Source organism: Vulpes lagopus, chromosome 1 (assembly GCF_018345385.1).
Source record: "Vulpes lagopus strain Blue_001 chromosome 1, ASM1834538v1, whole genome shotgun sequence".
Taxonomy (NCBI): domain Eukaryota; kingdom Metazoa; phylum Chordata; class Mammalia; order Carnivora; family Canidae; genus Vulpes; species Vulpes lagopus.
This window is the reverse complement of record NC_054824.1, coordinates 142,229,088-142,241,238: the sequence shown is the minus strand read 5'-3', so window position 1 is coordinate 142,241,238 and position 12,151 is coordinate 142,229,088.

Genomic DNA, 12,151 nt, shown 5'->3' with positions numbered 1-12,151 from the left:
ATGAGAATCAGGGGGGAGATTGCAATGAGCCAAGAGAGACACAGGTGAGGGGCAAGAGGTGTTAGGAGAAGCCAAGAGGCGCGATGGGGGAGGAGGGCACTTGCGCCCAGTGAAGGGCTCGTGTAGCTGAGCCTCGGGTTTCTGACTCACACAGATGGCTGGGTTTCATGCACCTTATATGAGGGGCATTACCACCATGATTTCTAGCCTCCGCTCATCATTCTGAAGCATGTTATTAGAAGGTCGTGGCTAGGGTGACCACTTACCTTAGCATCCAAATCGAGACACTCGAAAGTCAAAGAGGGCACTATTAGTGATGATGCCAGACAGCTAGCACAACCTGGAACTGTCATATGCAAACTGGGACCGTGGTGACTCTGGTTGTAGAGCTTAGCAGCAGGCTGTCCCCAAGGCCCCAGCGGCCACAGTGGGGACAGGGGACATCTGCTGCCATGCCATCCCCCTGCTTCCAGAATATGGGTTGGGCCCCATTCCACTCAGCAGTGAAGTTAACCCATGGGGCAGGGACCCGTGCTCAAGAAGGGAACATGGGAGAAAAGGCTCCTGGGGCCTCCCATGTCTCGCTGCCCCCCAGCCGGGCTTGGCGCTCAGGGCCCTGGGTGCTCAGCAAGCCTGCTCCTCAGCCCAGGGTCTTAGCACTCACTGCCCCCACAGTAACACCGCCGTCTTCCCCCAGTGCCAGCCCAGGCGGGCGGCTCTAATGGATCACTTGCATTATCTCCCTCATCACTGCTTAAATATTTATCAGACCATTATGTATTTAGTGGCCAGGAGCAGGAGTGGAAGGGGCGGAAGGTAGAACTGCTTGGACCAGATGCAAGGGTTAATTACAGATTGGATAAATCCCCCTGATTTAAAAATTAAATAAATAAACATGGTTGGGAGATAGAAAGGGACCGTTACTTACAGGTAAGGAAGTCCAGGGCAGCCTACTCCAGGCTTCAGTGTCTTCCAGCGCCTCGGGTTATTATCTTGCTGTTTCCTCCCCATACCTGCAAACCTGCGGGCTGCCTGAGCCTTAAACCAGCTTCTAATTAAAACCTGTACTTGCGTTTTTACTCCTCTAGCAACCAGTGTGTGGGAAAATTCAAGCTCTCCTAGAACCCAAGTCAACATCCGCCTCATAAAAGAAGTTCTGAAGGTAACTCCAGGGCTGGCACTGTGAAATATTGTTCATTATAACGAAGCAGCTGAGATAATGCTGTTTTCTAATTTCCCTTTCTCAGTCAGAAATTAAATAAAAAGTCATGTCTAAATTACAATACTGGATTGAGATCAGACGAAGGCCCCATGCAGAGAGCTCATGATCTATCCTTCCCACATTTTACAGCCATTAAAAAAGATTATCGCCGGTTTTCCCCTCCCTTTTCTTTGAGGCCATTTACATTTGTTCTGAACTCTCACTGTGTTTTATTCGAATCTCTTAAAAGTGCCAGTGCACATAATAAGTCAATCACAAACTTAAATTAAGAAAAAAACAAAACAGGCACCCGGGCAAACTAGGGTTCTGAACTCCAAGCTCAGCGACCTAGCAGGTCTCTAACTTGGCTGTTAACCCTCACCTCCTCAGTCCCACACTTTGGCCCCCTACTGGACTGGCCAAGCCTGGGCAGAGAGGGCTCACTCCATGCAAAATAGCCTGCATCTCTGCAGCCCTAACTCACAGCCGAAATGCCCCTTGGACCAAATGAAAATGCTGGGCCGGCTGGTAAAGGGAATTTTTAAAATGCTAATGAGCCTTTAATATTAAATGTAATTGAGCACTTGTTTGACTATTCAACGGGAGGAGAAAAAGAACATGGGCACATTCTGTCACTTGTAATAGAAATTGTTGGTATTCCCAGAATGTTGCACAAAATGTTGGAGCTGAAAATCATTACTTTTGATGGACTTTGTTACTCTGCATCATTATGAATCATCCTTGCTGGGCGTAAGTCACTTCCTATCAATCACTGAGATAGTATGAATGAGCACCTACTATGCGCGAGGGACTGCATGCAGGAATGAACAAGGGACAATGTATTCTAGAATCCTGTGATTGATGCCTCTGAGACACTAGCCCCACAGGTGTGCTCACTGTCTAGCCGAGACAAGAGCACGTTTAGATTTTAAAGAGTGGCACAAATTACTATAAGCTCAAGGCACAGATCAGGCCTGAGCACGGATTCTAGAAGTTTAAGGAAGGTGGGTCTCTGTGGGACACATTAGTCAGATAGGGTTCGGTGAAGGAGAAGGGCTTGAGCTGGACTTTATAGATCAGAGAAAGTTTAACAATGAGGACAGAAGATGAGAAAACACTCCAGAAAGGAACGAAGTGTGAGCAAAGGCCTGGGGATAATGTGCAGAGAATTTAAGGAGGTAGTTATCAGGGCAGGGCCTGGAGCAGACACAGGGCATGGGGATGGTCTATGGTGGCCACAAGCAACCTCCTCAGAAGGCCACCCAAAGGAGGAAGGGTGTGACAGCATATGCTATGGTTCCCCCAGACGGTGAGCAGGACAAGTGGGATCTGCCCTCATGCTGCTCTTGAGAGTTGCAGTGAAAATGACCTAGAAGAGACTTACCACCTGGACACCTACTCCAGCAGCCAGCTGCAAGCCCACTGGCCACCATCATAGAGACGCAAAATCCGATGAGCTGCTGGAGCAACTCAGGCAGCAAAGGGCATATTGGGTACAGCCCAACAGGCAACGACCAGAAGAGAAAAGGGGAAGAGAAGCTGGGCAGGTTTAAATGACAGGCATAGTGGCAATGCCCCTAGATTGAATTCATAGATGTCACATACTTTTGTCTCTCTGCGGTGTCTTTCAAGTGTCATCCAAGCCAGCCACAGAGTGATGCTCCAACATCAATCACATCCACATTCTATGAGCCAAAATGCCATCACTCTTCTGACTCCTTGACGTGAATGAGTTCAGTTGAACTTGAAACCCATCCGCCTCATCACAAAAACTTTCAACACTACATTTGTCAATGAAAGAAAAGGAAGGCTGTTAAATACTTTACATATAATTTCAACTGTTATGAATCTTTAATGGTGATAAAAATGGCCTTAAATTTTTTATCACTCGCTTGTGCAAACAAAGTTTCTTATCAAGGGTGACTACCAAGAATCTATAGAGATCCTCAGTAAAAGAGCCTTGATCAGGCATGTGCGTAGCTATTTCAACCATAAGCCCTGATATAAAACAGTTATATTCATGGAAAGAAGCAAGCTCAAGTTTCTTATTAGAACTGGGAAGATGGTTTATCCTAATTCAACATATATTGTCTTTCCTGATATACTATACTTTATTTTTTATCTTGTAGAATATACAGAAAATGGAATGACTTTTTTCCCTCAGCCCCAAATAGAACCCCAAATTCCCAATGGTTTCTTTTAATGTGCCGTACAAATATTCTTGTTTTCTTGTACGTCATGACCTTAAAAGGTTGCAAAACCCTGCTCTAAGGTATTTTGCTTGATCTTCATGGACCTCGGGGAGTATACAAGTCTGATTGTCACCTAAGTGTCCCTTTACCATTGTATGCAAATCAGTGTGACCATCAGCCTTCCCCAAACCCGACAGAATGATCTACAGGAGCCAAAGATGGCACCTTATGACCCTGAAGAGGTTCCCCCTTGGAGTCGTTCAACTGATACCTCCTACTGTGGGTGCTGCCTAGGACTGAGTCCCTACTGGTAGCAATATGTGGTCTAGTGAAGGAAGGGGGGGCGGGGAGGAAGCGCTGCAGCTCCCAAATAGCAAAGACCTGCTCACTGCTTACCCAATGCAACTCTCCCTCTGCAGTTCTTCTAGGCTCTCTTCTCCACCTCTTGATTTTAAATAACTTCCTGAACTATAAATGCAAAGAGTTTCAAATGAAAACTGATTGATAGCCTCGTATAATTATATAATAAAAACGCACCGATATGCATATACATTATGTGTGGGCTCATATGTCTATATGCATCTGCATCTATTCCAGAGGGAGGAATATGTAATAACGTCTTCTAAAACAAATTGTCAAGGTGTCAATAAGGAATCTCATAATGAATGTGTGGGTGTGATCTGGGGTAATTTCATTGCAATTATGTTGCTCAGGCTGATTTCCCAAGACAGGTCTTAAAGGCACAAGTCCCATTCCCAAGCGGTAAGCTGGGTGTTTTGATTCCTATGGCGTCCTCGAAGCATCACATTTCCAGGCCAAAATGCCTTCCCTCAAACAGACCAGACCAATCTGAAGAAATCGGGTAGCTAGCAGAGCGTTAAGAGCTTCAGGCCCCAGCTATAAGCTTTTAAAAACCTGGAGGAATGTCTGACCCCCAACAATGTTAGCAGCTGTTCGTGGCTGATGAAGAACAATGGTGCTACCCCACCAGAGAAGTAGGAAGTCCCAACAACGACTATATATCAAGCACTGTCCAAAAATGCTAAGTGATGAGGAAGAGTGAAGATGGGGACTGGGTAGGCATATGCTAGAGGGGGCAAGGGGAATATGGCCCTAGGGAATTCCCAGCCTATTCAAAGGGATAGATCCATGAACAAATATTGATAATTCAAATGGAATGTAATAGAGGTCTAACCATGGGAACCCAGGACGGGGTTGAGAACATAAGAAAGACTTTGTAGGACAGGTGTCATCTAAGCTGGGCCTTGAAAATTGGATAAAAAGTGCAATCAATATCTAAGACATCCGTTTTACATAGTGCCTTGCTCTATGCTGAGTACGGAGGAGACTCTCCCTCAATAAAATTTTGTGGGATAAATAATAGACTGCGTTCAGGAATATTCTCACCAGGGACAAGGCTCCCCAGCTGCCCATCCCTGAGACCAGACTGGGAAATTGCTGTTAGGAAAGCCACGTGTGGTCCAGGAAGTTGTGTGAATGCTGACCCCCGGCCATAGGACTGTCTGGGCTACCCATGGCAGCCATGTCCCAAGGGCTCCAAGACACAGACTAGAAGAAGAAAAGAAGGGTGACGGGGCTGGTTGCTCAGTAGGCTTCCATGGGAAATGGGGCAAGGAAATAAATCACTTTCCCTGCCTTCATGACTTCTAAATCTAGACTGGCCAGCTTACACCAGAATCTTGTCAGTTTTTGCTAATGCCTCCTCACCCCTCATCCCTGCAATGTCCTTGATACATCACCTCCCTCACCCCTGGTACCATCTCTCACCCCATGCACTACTGCTCCTGAGTCCTGTCAATTGGGCCTTTGTAACGTATTTTGATTCTCTGGATCCCTGCGATCATCTCCCAACTGCCTCTCACTCCTCCAATCCATCCACTCCTTGCTACCAGCCTGATTTTTCAAAATACTTAAAATGTCCCTCCCTTTAATTTTTCAATGTTCCCCTTGCCCCCCACATGAGGCTTAAACTCCTAGGCATTTCCAACAAGACCTTTATGTTCTCATACCTCCTTCCCTTTCCAGATCTATCCCTTTCCTGAACCACCAAACCCCATAGTCATGCCAAATTCCCTATACTTCCTCCAGTGCTCCTTGTTTCCTCTCGGTTCTAGACCTTAAACATGAGGATCTCTCACTCTCTCTCCCCACCCCCTCTCTGAAATGTCCCTTTCTCTTTTCTCTATAACAGGGTTAACTCAGAGAAACTTTGAAAACCTATACTCAGGCTGTCCATCTGGTTAGACACCCCACCTCCATGCTCCAGAGCACTTTGTGTGTGTTGAAGAAACAATGAACTGTTTCTTTCCTAGTCTATCACATTCCTGAATTGTGAGTAACTTAGTGGTAGGGACTGTGCCTATGATCTGTGTAAATCTAGCACCCAACACCCAGCACAGTTCCTGGCAGACAGCATGTGCTCAATCAATATGTGAGGGAGAGAGGGCTGTTTGGATGGATGGGTGGGTGTATGGAAGGATGGATGGTTGGATAGGTATTTGTATAGATAGATGGATGGATGTGTTTTCAGAGCTTAAGCAACCTGATCAATAATAAAATGAGGTTACTTCTTCCGTCCATACTCTACCAACTAGGTCATCCTCTAAAACAGTGTATCAGATCTCCCAAAGACCCCCAGGACTAAAAAAGTAAGCAGAAAATGATGGAAGCTACATGATTGCAATGGGAAGGTTCACAGCAGAAACTTAGATTAAAGCAAAAGATCCCAGCTGTAGGTCTTCCAGGGAAAGTAGAATATCCTCTGCCAATAGAAAGGAAGCTGGTCACCATATTCCAGCAGGTATCAATCCATTGTTAAGACTTCTTAAAAAGGAAACTAGTCAGGGACTTTTTTTAGGTTTTGACAAGTCAGGCAAATGGGAAAGAATTATATAAATTCTACTTCTCTTTCTGAGACTGACTCTTGACACCAAAATAAGTGAGAATCAGCCAGGTCATTCACCATCATACCGGTTACATTCTTAGAATAAAACTCTAGAAGCAGAATTACACATTTGTAAAGTATGGAAATGTATAAGACTTAATAAAAATTGCCAACTTCACCTCCAGAAAAGCTGTAGCCACGTGTAGTCCCAGTGTGTCCAATGTGTATCTGTTTCATTATGCTCCTACTAACATTGTAGAATCCATTTTTATATCTTTTCCAACTTGATAAGCAATACATTATTTATCTCTTTGATAGCTAATAAAGTTGACTTTTTTAATAAGTATGGGGTATTCTGTAAATTTCTTGTTAATTTTCTTTGCTTGCTTCTCTATTGGATTTCTTGTACCATATTATCCATCTGCAAAGGCCTATCTTAATACATTAGTGTGATTAATCTTTTTCTGTGTGGTGCAAATATTTTTTCTATCTCTTAAGAAATGTGACTTCCTCTACTTCAACACTGGAAGTGAATTAATGAATCTTCATTAAAAATGGAGTTCACAGTCCTGTGCCAGATGCCCTGGATATGCAGGGATATGTAAGGCATGTCACCTGTCCTCAGGAAGCTTGCAATCTAGTTAATCTAACAAGGAAAATTAGTCACAAACACATCCACGAAGAATTAACAATACAAGTCTTTAGGTAGAGAGGGTTTGCACTGACCTTGAAGCCTGGGTCAATTCTCAAGGGACAGAAACAGGAGGTGTCAGGGCATCCCAGGCAGGGGGAAAGGAATAAGATAAGGGCACAGAGGTGGGAAAGTGAAGAGCCAAGTGCAAGTAGAACAGAGATCTGTGTGGGTGAGTGGTGAGAAGTAAGGTCAGGGAGAGAGGGCCTGAAATACCCAGGCTTTCCCACAACATTGCCTTAATAGAGGCTGTTTCCCTCCCCTGGCTAGACTGAGCAGGAGCCTTTGTCTCTGAGCCATTCAGATGTGTGTGCATGCTGTGTACGTTCCACTCTTTTATGATGGCTGTTGTTTGTCGGGATTGATTAGCCTTTCTATGTGGGAGCCATCTGCTGTCTGTCAGGCTCCTTGTCTCACTAGCATGTTGATTTCTATAAATTATTATGGTGTTTGGAGGTAGTGTGATGCTGTGAATCCCACACATCCAAATCAGAACTGGATTGAAAGCCATTTAATGCCTGTTTCCCTACTGCCTTCTCTTTTGGTCAATAGCTTCTCAAGTGAGCTATAATGGGAATCATCTGGGACTGCCCAGTACATTCTGCACCATCTCCTTTCTTCTGGCCACAGGACTGAGCAGTTGGTCCTGGCCTGGCCACCACAGAACCTCATTTCCCTGGATACAGAGATGGCCCTAGCGTAAACCCGTGACTCAAGCAGGCCTGTAAGTGAGAGGAGGTGTCTCTCCAATGGGGTTGCAAAGATGAGGGAAACATGTGGAGCTATTAGTCATCTTTGCTGATGAGTGGAAATGCTGAGCAGAGATAGGCAAAGATGAGACATCAGGTCTTAGAGGTATTGAGACCTTGGTTCCCACATCTCTTCCCCTCAACTCTTGGAGCTTCATCAATTTCTCCCCAGGAACAAACATCTTTACATTTCTCCCTGCTTCAGTTAATGAGTTGGGTTTTTGTCACCCACAATACAGGGATTCTTGAATATAGTGTCACTATCCTTCTAGTTGCCCAAGCTAGGTATATAGCAGTCATCCTCAAATCCTTTTCTTTCACCCCGAAATCTCATCAATCACCAAATCCTCTTGCTCCTACCTCTAAAACATCTTTTCAGTTACTCCGCTGTTCTCTGTAATTAGCTCTCACCTGGTTCACACAATAGCTTTTTAACTTGTTTCCTTGGATCTTCTCCCCCTTCAAACTCATATTCCACAATGCTACCAAGTTGGTCTTTGTAGATCCAACTTTGCTTCAAAAACTCCAGAAGACATCCATGAGACAAATCCAAACCTCTCAGCATAGGATACAAGCCTGTCTCCAGCTGGTCCATCCTACCACTTCAACCCCAGCTGCTAATGTACCCCATCTCCCAGCAGACGCATGCCTCCGTGCCTTTACACAGGTTCTTCCCCATGCCAAGAGGCCTTGGCAACCTTGTTCACCTGGTTTCTCCTCTGGCCCTTCACAATTCAGCTCACATTGCACTTCTGCAATGTACCCCTGATAACAGGAGCATAGCATTCTTCTGGGAATTCAGGGCAGTTTGGTGTTTAGGTTAAGGACAGGAAGATGACAACAGAGCAGTTAAGAGAGTGAGCGCTGAGTCAGCAGACCACAGTGTGAGTTCCAGCTCTCACCCTTGCTAGCTGTGGGGACTTGAAAAAAGCACCTAATCCTGAGGTTCACTTTTCAAATGAGGGACACAAATAAGGGTAGCCATAGAAATTACTATTGGGCAAATTCTTAGGTAGAACATAGCAGATACTCAATAAATGAGAGCTCTAATTGATTCATGACAGCCCCAAATCCCAATATAAGCTCCATGGGAGCAAGGATGAGGTGCTGCACCTTATTCTGCTCTGTATCCATGACACCTAGCACTCTGTCTGGCACAGAGTAAACATGCAATGAATATTTCTTTGATGACTTCTCATCTCTTTTCCACTGTCTTACTAGGGACAAGCGGGCAGAAGGACTCTCCAGTCACTACAGGGACTCTCTAGTCTGATTAATGATAAAGTCTCCATAGGAAATAATTCAGAAGTGACAATTAGTGAATCAATCAGGCCTATAGAGGATACAAATATTAGTTCCCTAATACAGCAAATATAGATGGTTGTCTATCCAATTCCTTTCTCCATTCTTCTTTGCTAACTAAACTCTTTTTCCAATCCATTTCAATTCTCAAAGAAAATGATCCTATTCTCAATTCGTAAGTAAGTCCTAAAAAAAAAAAAAAAAAAAAAAAAAAAAAATCTAAGCCACTCCTTATAATGCCATTTTCCTTGCAGGAGCTTGTTTTTCCTTTTGAAAGAGGAACTTTACAACTTTGCCAGGTAAAGGAGACTGCATCAGACTCATGCCTTCAGGCTTGCCCAGGGTAAAAGGATGAGGGGTTTTATAGGAAAATACAGGATCTGGGTGCTTTCAATAGGATCCTGGTATGTGCTACCAGCCACATTCCTCATGTCTTCAAGGTGGTCTCATGATCAGTGCTGGCACTGGCCATCCAAGTCTCCTTACTGTGTATACTATGTATATGCTGAGATCAGTGAGATGTCAATATCAATACCGAGTTCCTGGAACAAAGGATTCCACAGAAAAACAAGTGAAGGGGAAAAATGTATGCACAGAGGAGGTGGAAGTCCTCCATGGAGTTTCTGGGAAAGTTTTCTTTGTTTTTAAGAGGAGACACAAGGAAGAGACAGTTTCTTTTCTTCTACCCACATTGTTCCATCTATAAATGTTGCCGTGAACAGGGATGCTGCTATCTGGTAACGAGGAAGGAAGTCCACGAGGATGGCAAGGCAGAAAAATAGAAAGAACTTGAGTTCTTAATGGCACTGTCAGGCATAAAATTAGCCAGCAGAGGAGAAGCCCTACTTCAGAACTCCTCTCTTGATTAAATACAAATTTATCTCACAGTCTCAGTTAGTTAAAGCATTTGCTTCAACGTGGATGGAACTGGAGGGTATTATGCTGAGTGAAGTAAGTCTATCAGAGAAGGACAAACATTATATGGTTTCATTCATATGGGGAATATAAAAAATAGTGAAAGGGATTATAGGGGAAAGGAGAAAAAATGAGTGGGAAAAATCAGAGAGCGTGAAAGAACATGAGAGACTCCTAACCCTGGGAAACGAACACGGGGTAGAGGGAGGGGAAGTGGCGGGGGGATGGGGTGACTGGGTGACGGGCACTGAGAGGGGCGCTTGACGGATGAGCACTGGGTGTTACACTCTATGTTAGCAAATCGAACTCTAATTTAAAAATATTTTTAAAAAGAAAAGAAAAGTTTTCTATTATTTGAAGCCAAAATATCTTACCAGACTCACCTAATTTTAAAGCCTTTCTCCCAACATGCTCCTGCTTATTCTCTTCTTGAAGGTCACATAATACTCTTACTTCCCCATGTCCTTTTTTACATATGCTGCTCTCTCTTCTTGAAGAGTATAATACATCTTTCTCTCCTGGCTAAATTCACTTTCCTTCTGAAGCTGGATTCACCCTCTCTGGAGATTGAGTATCTGAATACAGCATGGTTCCCCTAAGGACAACTTAGGTAAACCCTTTGTGTTCTTCTTCTGAACCCCATTAGCACTATGTGCACATTTTAAGTCACATTTAATCATAACCACTAATCTTGTTCTTCTCTTCAACTATAGGAGAGCCCCTTGGGGGTAAGGACTACGTCTTATTTCCCAGGATCCCTCAAACCTAGCACAGGGTCTGGACTGGAACATAATAAAGAATCAATAAATGAGGAACAAATGGATAGACACATGGATATTGGACAGTGTCTACCACTGACAGGCTTCCAAACTTGCCAGGGAAACAGAATAATATGAACAAACTGTAAAATGGCAAAAATGATGTCACATTATGTGATGCACAGACCTTCTAACAATTTTTAAAAGTTTATATTAACACTTTAAGGTATCTCTACATGACATTACATTAACTAAGATAAATAAAACATAAAATCCAGTTGGGTGGACTGTGGGGAAGAACATGACTATGGACTGTCAGTAGCATTGTAAATTGGTTCAATCTGTCTAGAGAGCAAGAGGGCAAGACGTAACATAAGCTATAAAACTGTTCATACCCTTTGACATAGTAATTCCACTTTAGGGAATATACCCTGAGGAAATAACCCAAACCAAAAAAAAAGCAATTTATATGAAGATATTTATACCAACGGTGCTTAGAATCCAGAGAAAAACAGTAACAACTAAGCTCTAATGGGACAGTAAAGCTAAGTACATTATGGCATTTTAGGTTGAAGTGAAAACTGGCAATGTCCACACATATGAGTGCATATATAATTACAGTAAGTGGAAAAACAAAATAGTAACAAAGTACTGATTTAAATTATATAAAATTTTACTTAAAATTTTCTCTTTATTGCAAAAGATATTAAAATTATTAGAGAAATAAAAAAAATTGTTTCCTGATCATTAGGTACCTCTATTTGCATGGGATTCAATCTCCTGGCAGTCGTGGATTTACTCAGGTATCTACAGTACACTGAATCAGCCTGATGACTTGTAGGATGAAGAGATGATTAAATGCCTCTGAACTACACTGTGACAAGGAGATGGAAAGTTGAAGCAATAAAGTGTACTGCAGTCCTTGCTTGGTGAAAGCCAACTGTGTGTTCTTATTGGAACTGAATTTTTAAAAAGCATCAGCCATCTAAAGAGCTGTGGAGTGAGTATCAGGGGCTTGGTATTTTCTCCAGTGAGGCAGCCATATCTGGAACAGCTGCAATTGGAGGCCATTTCATCATGTTTATAATAATCTACTGCCATTCTCCAAGATATAGCCATTTTCCATAGTAGAGAAATAAAGGATTTCAATGGGGTTGTGATAGGAATCACCACACCAGCACCTTTTGAGTCTGTGTTGGTTATAATGATTTCGCCCAAGGATAGGGTATTACTTTGGGTTCATGTCTTGCATTTGGCACTTTCTAACAAAGAAACCCATGATGGAATCAATATAATAATTCTGCCTGGTATTGAATATATCTATTCCAACCTTACAGTCAGGAACTGAGAAAATAACATAGGATGTATTTGGGGATTCGCTAGGCCAACTATGATGTCAAAATTTCGTTTGTCCTCTAGCTCCCAGTATGTCCCAGTA